We start from the raw sequence: 9264 nt of genomic DNA, 5'->3' as shown, positions 1-9264 counted from the left end.
GCGTTTGCTAAAATTATGCGTATATGTTCGACTATCTTTGCTAATCTTAGCTATTTCATTTGCTATTTTCTTTAATCGTTTTTTCAAAAACTAGCGTTCAATATTTGGACACAAAAGTCATGTTTTCTGGAGGCAGAATAATGACAGAGAGTTATTTTGCAAGCCCACGTCATCCCACATTTATCTCCACCGCCGCTCCGATCATCCACGTCATCTTATTCGGTCAAATCCGAAATCCCAATTTTTGAGGATAAAACGGATTTGTACTGACACAGGGGATTACAGGAAACATGCAAATGCTTTTGTATATCATTATGTCAAACGCTGACTGCTTCTGGTATATTTCTGGGTTTAATTTGTCCGGTTGGTCACAGTAGACTTATTCGAATGAATGTACCTGTCCATAGGAAGAAGATCGTAAAAGAGAACATCCTTCCAACTCCACTAAATTGAAGTTTAATCATCGTCGTGTGAAGTCCTACTTCGGAGGTTGTTTCTGACGAGTTCACCACACTTCTCTTATGATCATTTGTGCTTCACATTGTTAAGGCTGATCCCTTTTTCAACTCCTGTAATCATTTTCTTCAACAAAGGATTCTTTTCTTCGGGCTTCTGCCACGAGTTGCCACGTTAGACTCATTCGATTGATGTGGGATTAAAGCATCGAGTCTGCTAACGTAACCAAATTGATGCATGTGGGCTGCAACACTTGCATATCTAGGAAATAACTGGATCATTCTGGTCGTATAATGGGGGTTAATGTTGCTGTTGATTCCAGTTAGCTACCCAGAGCGAAGATGGAAAAATTTCTCTATCGATTTCTTGAAAACCTCCTCTGGCACATAAGTTCTATATCAGCATCCTCTCGGTATACAACGCATATGTATCTGCAGGTTATCGCCGTTTTCTTGCCTGTGTTTATTTTAACACAAAAAATCATTTATCAATAATGTCCATTTTCAACCACACAAAATACATGTCTCGTAGCAAGTGCGTCAAACTACGTTGAAATGTCAAGTATCAAACGAGTGCGCATGTACAAAGAACAGACAGATTAATTACTATTAGGGTGCTTGAAGCTTAGAGTAAACAAAAGCCAAATAAACATTTTGGCCAACCCAATATATGATGTGCACTCTTAAGATACAATATAAGCATCGATTGCTTGATAAAAAATATTCTATCCAAGTGGAAATATTTTCATTTACTTAATAAGCTATTTAAACATTTTTGTGTGGAGGACTCAGTGATTTTATACTTACTGTAATAGGGCTTCCGGTAATTAAAACTTGCAAGACGAATACTTGCCGTTTGAAACGTTTTCACTCAAAAACACATTACCAGGGTCGCCTGAAATGTTCGCACTCTGACCAAAATACCTTCATGGAATGTAACCAAAAGAGGCTTATTTTTCAACATACTCTCCCTTGCGATCCATGCACTTCTTCCATCAGGGTTGCAGTGCTTGGATCCTGTTTGTTTCATTCTGTTCGCCAAAAGAAGCTATTATCCAAAATAGGCTTTCATCCTGTTCGCAAAAATGTCACCAATAGCAGATATGACGTCATCATCACTACTATTCTGATTCCCAGCCAAGTGTTTTTTCATATTGGGGAACTGGTGATAGTCAGATGGGGCCAAATCAAGAGAATAGAGGCGGTGATCAATCAGTTCAAAGCCAGAGTCACACACAACAGTCATCGAAACCAAAGACTTGTGTGCAGGAACATTGTCCTTATCAAACAAAATCCCTTTCGTCATTTTTCCTGGACGTTCGGTTTTGAAAGCTTTTCGCAACTGCCTTAGAAAGTTGGCATCGTACTCTCCATTGATAGTGTGGCCCTTTTGAAAATATTCAATAAACATTATGCTTTTTTGCATCCTAAAACCTGAGGCCGTCATTTTTCCTACAGATGAAGCAAACTTGGTCTTCTTTGGTGAAGAGAACGTTTTAGAAAACCAGCTGGGTCTGCCTCAGTCAATGTCAGATTTTTCCTCGTGACGTGGTCAATTTGATGCGCTTTTGATCAGGTGTCCAGAATACGTGACACCTACGGAGCAGAAACCTTCGTCATGCTAAGTTCATTATGTAGAATATTCTCAACTCTCTCACGAGATATGCTCCCAACACTGGCTATTTTGATTGATAGTCAATAACCTCTCATCCATCTTCGTGTTAATATGATAAATGTTTTCCTCCTAAATTCAGCTGCCCATTTTTGCACTGTTGGAAAACCTGAATCATCATCCCGTAATATAGCAACCATGTCAGCATGAACGATTTCAAATTTTGTCCGTTTTCAAGAGAAGTCTCTACTGGTTACTTTTGAAGACTTCTTTGAACGGTAACATGTCAGTTTACTTGGAAACATACAATGCTGTTATTATTGAAGTTAATGCATGCAAAATTTCACAACTCTAGCATCACTCTTTCATAGTCAACCTATGAAATTTTCAATCCACTCTCGTATTCCATTTGCATAACCTCCTCATTTTTTACAATATAAAATTACATTTTGGAATCAAGATGACAAGTGATGACTTAATTTTACAAGAGGATTTGAAATCACTCAGCGTACCACTGACTGCTCCTTCTACCACTACAACTGCCGCTGCTGCTGCTGCTGCTACTACTACTACTACTACTACTACTACTACTACTACTACTACTACTACTACTACTAATAATAATAATAATAATAATAATAATAATATAATAATAATAATACTACTACTACTACTACTACTAATAATAATAATACTAATAATACTTGCAGTACCAGGCAGTGGCTCTCATGGCTTCTGATCTTAACTGACTGGAAGTGTTATCATGTACATTGTTTTGTCTTGGTATAAAAGATGGGCTACAGCAAATATTCTGCTCAATACCAATGCCCTGATGCAGTACCAGGCAGTGGCTCTCATGGCTTCTGATCTTAACTGACTGGAAGTGTTATCATGTACATTGTTTTGTCTTGGTATAAAAGATGGGCTACAGCAAATATTCTGCTCAATACCACAGGTTTGCTTGTCAGTTGTTTGACCTTAACCAGTTGAGCATGTCCCTTAGTGGCTGACGATATGTGCATCTCTGATCACGAGCAGAAGTAGTGGGGGAGCATCATGGCCATGTGTTGAGAGGGATTCTTTGGAGTTTGAATGGTTCACCTCTGGAAACATAGGTGTTTCGTTCAACATCCTAAAGCAACCCTTATTCAGGGACCGTTTGAGCAGGATGGGCTACTCAACTGAAGAAAATTCTAACTGGGACCCACCTGCAAGGTCATGTGTTGTTTATCTTGATATGAGATCACCATGTCGCGCACATATGGTTGTGATGCATGTGCCTGGTGTACCTTTATCAGACGGGTAGTCATGATGGGTATATTGGGCTTCGTATATTTTACCCCAGTGTCACTTTGATGGCATGAACTGCTCTCTCACTCAATAATAATAATAATATTAATAATAATAACAATAATAATGATAATGCTGCTGCGGCTACCAATGTTATTGTATTACTACTACTAGCACTACTACTGCTACTACAGTTGCTGCTGATACGGCTGCTGCTGATACGGCTGCTGCTGCTGCTGCTACTACTACTACTACTAGCAGTATTAGTAGTAGTAGTAGTAGTAGTACATTTGCTGCTGCTGCTGCCGCTGATGTGCTGCTATTGCTTGTACTACGTTTCTTCTGAAGTAAGTAGTAGTAGTAGTAGTAGTAGTGGTGGTGGTGGTGGTGGTGGTGGTGGTGGTGGTGGTAGTGGTAGTAGTATATGTTCATTAAGTTCAATCGTAAATTCATATCCATTTCTGTTTTACAATATCGTCGACAACTAGCCTCATCATTATCATAGTACTTGAAAACTGACGTTAACGTTTTGGAAAAATATTATAAATTCAATTTATATTACTCTGAAATTTCAAACCATTATTAATTTATTAAATTAATGATGGTATCATTAATTTATTACATTAATAATTGCATTATTGTTTTATTAAATTAATAATGATATTATTAATTTATTGCATTAATAAAAGTATTATTAACTTTTTCAATGATAATGATATAATATGTTTTCGAGTTTGGTAGATTTCGTTTTGAATGAGGCGTAATTACTATATAAGACTACAGCTAATGCCATCGTAGAATATAAGAAGTTTAGTTGACATTCAGAGGTGATTCGATATATTTAATTAGATTTAATTTGCCCCTAAACTAGAATACATGACTCTTCAATAAGAAAGTTTCTTTGGAAAGAAAGCCAACATATTTCTAAATTTAATTTTCATTTAAGAGTTAAAAAAAAAAATCTGTGTTTCAGAACGTAACATTTACATGTACGTTAATAATAGTTCCAAATTGTGTTACAAGGCCAGCAATTTCATGGAAGAGGGTTACTCGATTACATTGACCCCAGTGCTCAACTGATACGGATTTTATTGACACCGAGGGGATGAAAGACAAAGTCAGCGTTGGTGAAATTTCAACTCAGAATGTTAAGAGACGGAAGAAATGCAATTCGTCCGATGCGCTAACGGTTCTGCCTGATCACTACGTATTTCTTTACTGCCCACAAGGGGCTAAACACGGAAAGGACAAACAAGGACAGACAAACTGATTAAGTCGATTATATCGACCCAGGTGCGTAACTGGTACTTATTTAATCGATCCCGAAAAGATGAAAGGCAAAGTCGACCTCGGCGGAATTTGACTCAGAACGTAGCGGCAGACGAAATACCCATTTCTTTACTACCCACAAGGGGCTAAATACAGTGGGGACAAACAAAGACAAAGAAACAGATTAAGTCGATTATATCGACCCCAATGCGCAACTGGTACTTATTTAATCGATCCCGAAAGGATGAAAGGCAAAGTCGACCTCGGCAGAATTTGAACTCAGAACGTAACGGCAGACGAAATACGGCCACGCATTTCGCCCGGCGTGCTAGCGTTTCTCCCAGCTCGCCGCCTTCCTGCCTGATCACTACCATTAAAATTTACATCAACAATAGAAAGGCTTGCTGGATTTATTAGTGTGCTAAGAGTTTATTGTTGCTGATGTCTTCTGTATTTAAATGATAAAATTATATTGAATACTTACAGATATAAGGATTTGTCACATGTACATAAAGCAATTAAAATATGCAGACTATAAGCAAATCACTTGCATGTTGTAATATTAGCAGAAAATAAAAGTCCTTTGGTAAGTCTGGATTGAGTGATCAAAGGAATGTTCCAGATAATGAGCATAAATTGTTAAAAGGAACAGAAAATTCATGGAGCGTTCTTTTGATATAGCATATTATTTTGTTAAAAGAGGCAAGTATTTAGAGGTCCTGGTGAGGCCAATAACTAGTTCATTAAATACAGTAACTACGTCGAATTTATTGATGTGCTAAGCAATTATGATAGCGAGTTAAAATGTCTCCTTGACAATACTACAACTTTCAGTGGAATGTCCAGTTTATTATATAACTACCTCGTAGAGTCTGTGTCAATACATTGCAGTTGATGAAATAATAAAAAAATGATCAAAACACACAAAATTCCTTTCTGTAGTGCTTTTTTGAAACCACTGACAGTACCAATTTATGTCATATGCGCTTCGTTTTGCATTGAGTGCTAAGTTATGTGAACGAATTTTTGAGGTTGAGAACGTCTATCGAAGCAGAACAGAGCTTTGTACATTCGTTACAAATTGCGTAATATACGTGTAAGCTAAATAGTTGCTGAGATGGCGTTGTCAAGTTTTGGGACTTGGATGGCTTGCAGTCAATAGTTGAAAAGAAATTATCCACTTGCTTTATTCATAGATAGTTTTGCCCATAGACTACGTTTAGCTTTGTTACGAACAATGGTAAGAATAAAAGAATGCAAAGTATTTTTCATGATATGCTCTAAATCAAGAACTAACAATGAGAAGATTTCCGCAAGTATCAGCCACTCCTTGGAATAGCGCTTCAAGTCTAGTTGAAATTTGTGTGCAAATAATTTCTTACCGTTGCGTTCGAAAATATGAGGGATCCTAAATCAAAATAGAATCAAGAATCATGTAAATTTGAGAGCGGATTTTTATCACTGATATATATATATATTTATGTTTATGTTTTCCAGTTTCAGCTCTTGAGCTGTGGCCATGCTGGGGCAACGCCATTTAAAATGAAGGGAATGCTTACAGCACCTAGGTTTCCCAAGCGGTCACCCATCTAAGTACTAACTAGGCTCGATGTTGCTTAACTTCGGTGATCAGACGAGAACCGGTGCTTTCAACGTGATATGGCCGTATATATATATATATATATAGGGAGAGAGAGGGGGGATGGAGGGAGTGAGAGGGTGAGAGAGATCTTTAAATCTTTAAAATGTTTCAGCTCAAAGTTATAGTCACACTGGGGCACCACCGTTGAATTACACTGAGTTACACCCTTATTTGAAACTTCCTCTATGTGGCATTTGGTCAATGAGGTAGTTTGTTGCCGCTGCCTTCATATGTTTTCTGCCGCGAGGTAGGCTCGTCTGGAACTCTTGACAGGAGGAGATCCAGTTGTGTTTTAAAGGCACCTACATCCACACTATAGCAGGTCTCTCAGGCACTTTGGAAGGATACTGAAGAGCTGTGAGCCCTTGAAACCCAAGCTGTTGCAGTATCTGGTCCTGTATTTTTGTAGCGATGCTGGGATCTTTGGCACTATGCAGTGGCGCCCCGTTCTGCAGTTTGAGTAAATTTCAGTGCCAAAGTTTGCTCCAAGGCCTTCCAGGATTTTTCAGATATATATCACTGCATATCTTTCCCGCCTTCGTTCTAGAGAGAGGAGTTTTAATTCTTTCAGTCTTTCCCAGCAGCTGATACGTTGCATTGATACAATTTTCTTAGTTTAACTTCGTTGGATTGCTTCGAGTTCCGCCGAGAATTTTATATTGTGTGGTGACCATAGTTGGGAGCAGTAGTCCTAAGAAGGTAAAGACGGGTGAAATATTGTAAGCATTCTGCCCAGCGTGCTAACGATACTACTAGCTTGCCGCCTGATACCTTCTGTCATATTAGATATCGTCCTAAGAGAGTGTCAATGTAATCGACTTAACCTCTCCCATGAAATTCGGCGAGCTGGCAGAAACGTTAGCACGCCGGGCGAAATGCTTAGCGGTATTTCGTCTGCGTAACGTTGTGAGTTCAAATTCCGCCGAGGTCGACTTTGCCTTTCATCCTTTCGGGGTCGATAAATTAAATACCAGTTACGCACTGGGGTCGATGTAATCGACTTAATACCTATGTCTGTCCTTGTTTGTCCCGTCTGTGTTTAGCCCCTTGTGGGTAATAAAGAAATAGGTCTCTTAACAAAATTTGAAATCAATACTAGATCTCATTCGATACTGAGTTCTAAACACTTCTAATCGTGAAACGTACGTAGGAACTAATAATTGATAGGAAGTCTTTATCTTAATTTCCTCTTACCTATATTCTGTACATCATACCTACTAACGTTGCTAAGTACAGTGGTAGACTAACCTCTATACAAAGCGAGATGCATGATGATAATCTACCTGGAGCTCTAACCCATACAGTAGTGTTCGTGCATCTGACCATACACACATGATATACATGTATGCATATACATACATACTCACATACATACACACACATACAGACAGACACATATACATGCATACATACATATACCAATGTTTGTTTTTATATTATAATTTGCTACGAGTATTTTGCTACAATAGGCACAAGACTTGAAATTTGGGGGAGTATAGTCGATTACATCGACACCAGTACTCAAATGGTACTCATTTTATCGTTCCCGAAAGGATGAAAGGCAAAGTAAATCGTGGCCGAATTTGAACTCAGAGCGTAAGGACGGACGAAATGCCGCTAAGCATTTTCCCCGGCGTGATACGATTCTGCCAAAAAAGAAAAGGATTCCTCAATAAATTTGTTACAGTACAAGTTCAGTATCTTTTAACAAAAATAGTATTGATTGTAACCTCGAAGTATCGGTTAGCTAAGCCATCGGCTGGCCGAAACTTTGAAGTCACTTGCAGTACTATTCTTACTAAAATAATAAAACTACTGTAGCTGATAGAGAGAGAGAGCTAGGGGAGAGAGAGAGAGAGAGAAAGAGAGGGGTAGAGAGATAAAAAGAAGAGGAAAGAGGGAGGCCCAACTCAGTTGGGCGAAATCTTTATAATATCATACTGATGTATACCTCACTTTAAAAGGGCCCATTTTACGAGACCCCCGGGTTGACGAGTTTTATTTTATAATAAATATTAGAAAGTTAAACAGCCATTTTGTCACAGTCAGTACTTGTAGCAACACTGGTTCTGCCATAAAATGACGGCATAAAATTTCATTGCTGCCATAGGAAATTATTATTCTGCTTTACGAGTTTTCGCTTTACGAGCTATCTACGGGAACAAATTAACTCATATATCGAGGCATTATTGTACATTTTTGAAGGGTGAACTAGTTCTTATGTTTGTTATAATGCTACCGGAGGAATGCAGTGTTGAATAAATAGTTATATTCTGAAAAGCCGTTATAGTGGCTAAGTTTTGATACACTGTCGAGGAAATATCCCTGGTAATTTTCGAGTCGTGTGAAGTGACTGAATGTCCTGAATCATTTCATTGACTTCTACAAGAAACAATGTTAAGATATTAAGTTTAAAGCACTTCCTGTAAGTAGCAGATGTGAAAATATATAATGATAAAAGTGAAACAAAAACATCTTTCAATCGATGGGAAATATTTTCATAATTAGCAACAAATGCTTCCGATAAGATGCTAATGAGTTAACAACAACAACAACAATAATAATAACAACGACAACAAAAATAACAGCAACAACAACAATAATGATGATGATGAGTGTGATGATAATAATAATATAATAATAATAATAATAATAATAATAATAATAATAATAATAATACAAAAAGATCAGAGATAATTTTTCCCTTCAACAATTCCTGTAAATAATGCGGAAAAAAACATTTGTAGAAATAATGAACGAAAGAGAAAAGAAAGAAAGAAAGAAAAAGGAAAGAAAGGAAGAAAGAATGAAAACCAAAAGGAAAGAAAAATATGGCGAATGTAATTACTGTTTTTATTGGTAGATTGGCGGCTTTGAAGTAAAACTATGGTCTGTTTCTCAGATTATACATTAAAGAAATTTGAAATACAAAGCAAAATACTCGTAGCAAAATTGCAAAATGTTTCATTGCAGGACCCCATTTTCCTCCCCCGCTT

The 9264-nt window shown here is 37.6% G+C and overlaps 1 non-coding gene across 1 annotated transcript; it reads right to left on the bottom strand.

Moving 5' to 3' along the window:
- Positions 1-6178: 6178 nt before the first annotated feature.
- On the bottom strand, positions 6179-6297 carry LOC115208801. Its single transcript, XR_003881252.1, has one exon. It is a non-coding gene; the product is annotated as a 5S ribosomal RNA (ribosomal RNA).
- Between the last annotated feature and the right edge of the window lie 2967 nt (positions 6298-9264).

Source organism: Octopus sinensis, linkage group LG2, assembly GCF_006345805.1.
Source record: "Octopus sinensis linkage group LG2, ASM634580v1, whole genome shotgun sequence".
Classification (NCBI taxonomy): domain Eukaryota; kingdom Metazoa; phylum Mollusca; class Cephalopoda; order Octopoda; family Octopodidae; genus Octopus; species Octopus sinensis.
This window is presented reverse-complemented; position numbering and strand designations above follow the sequence as displayed.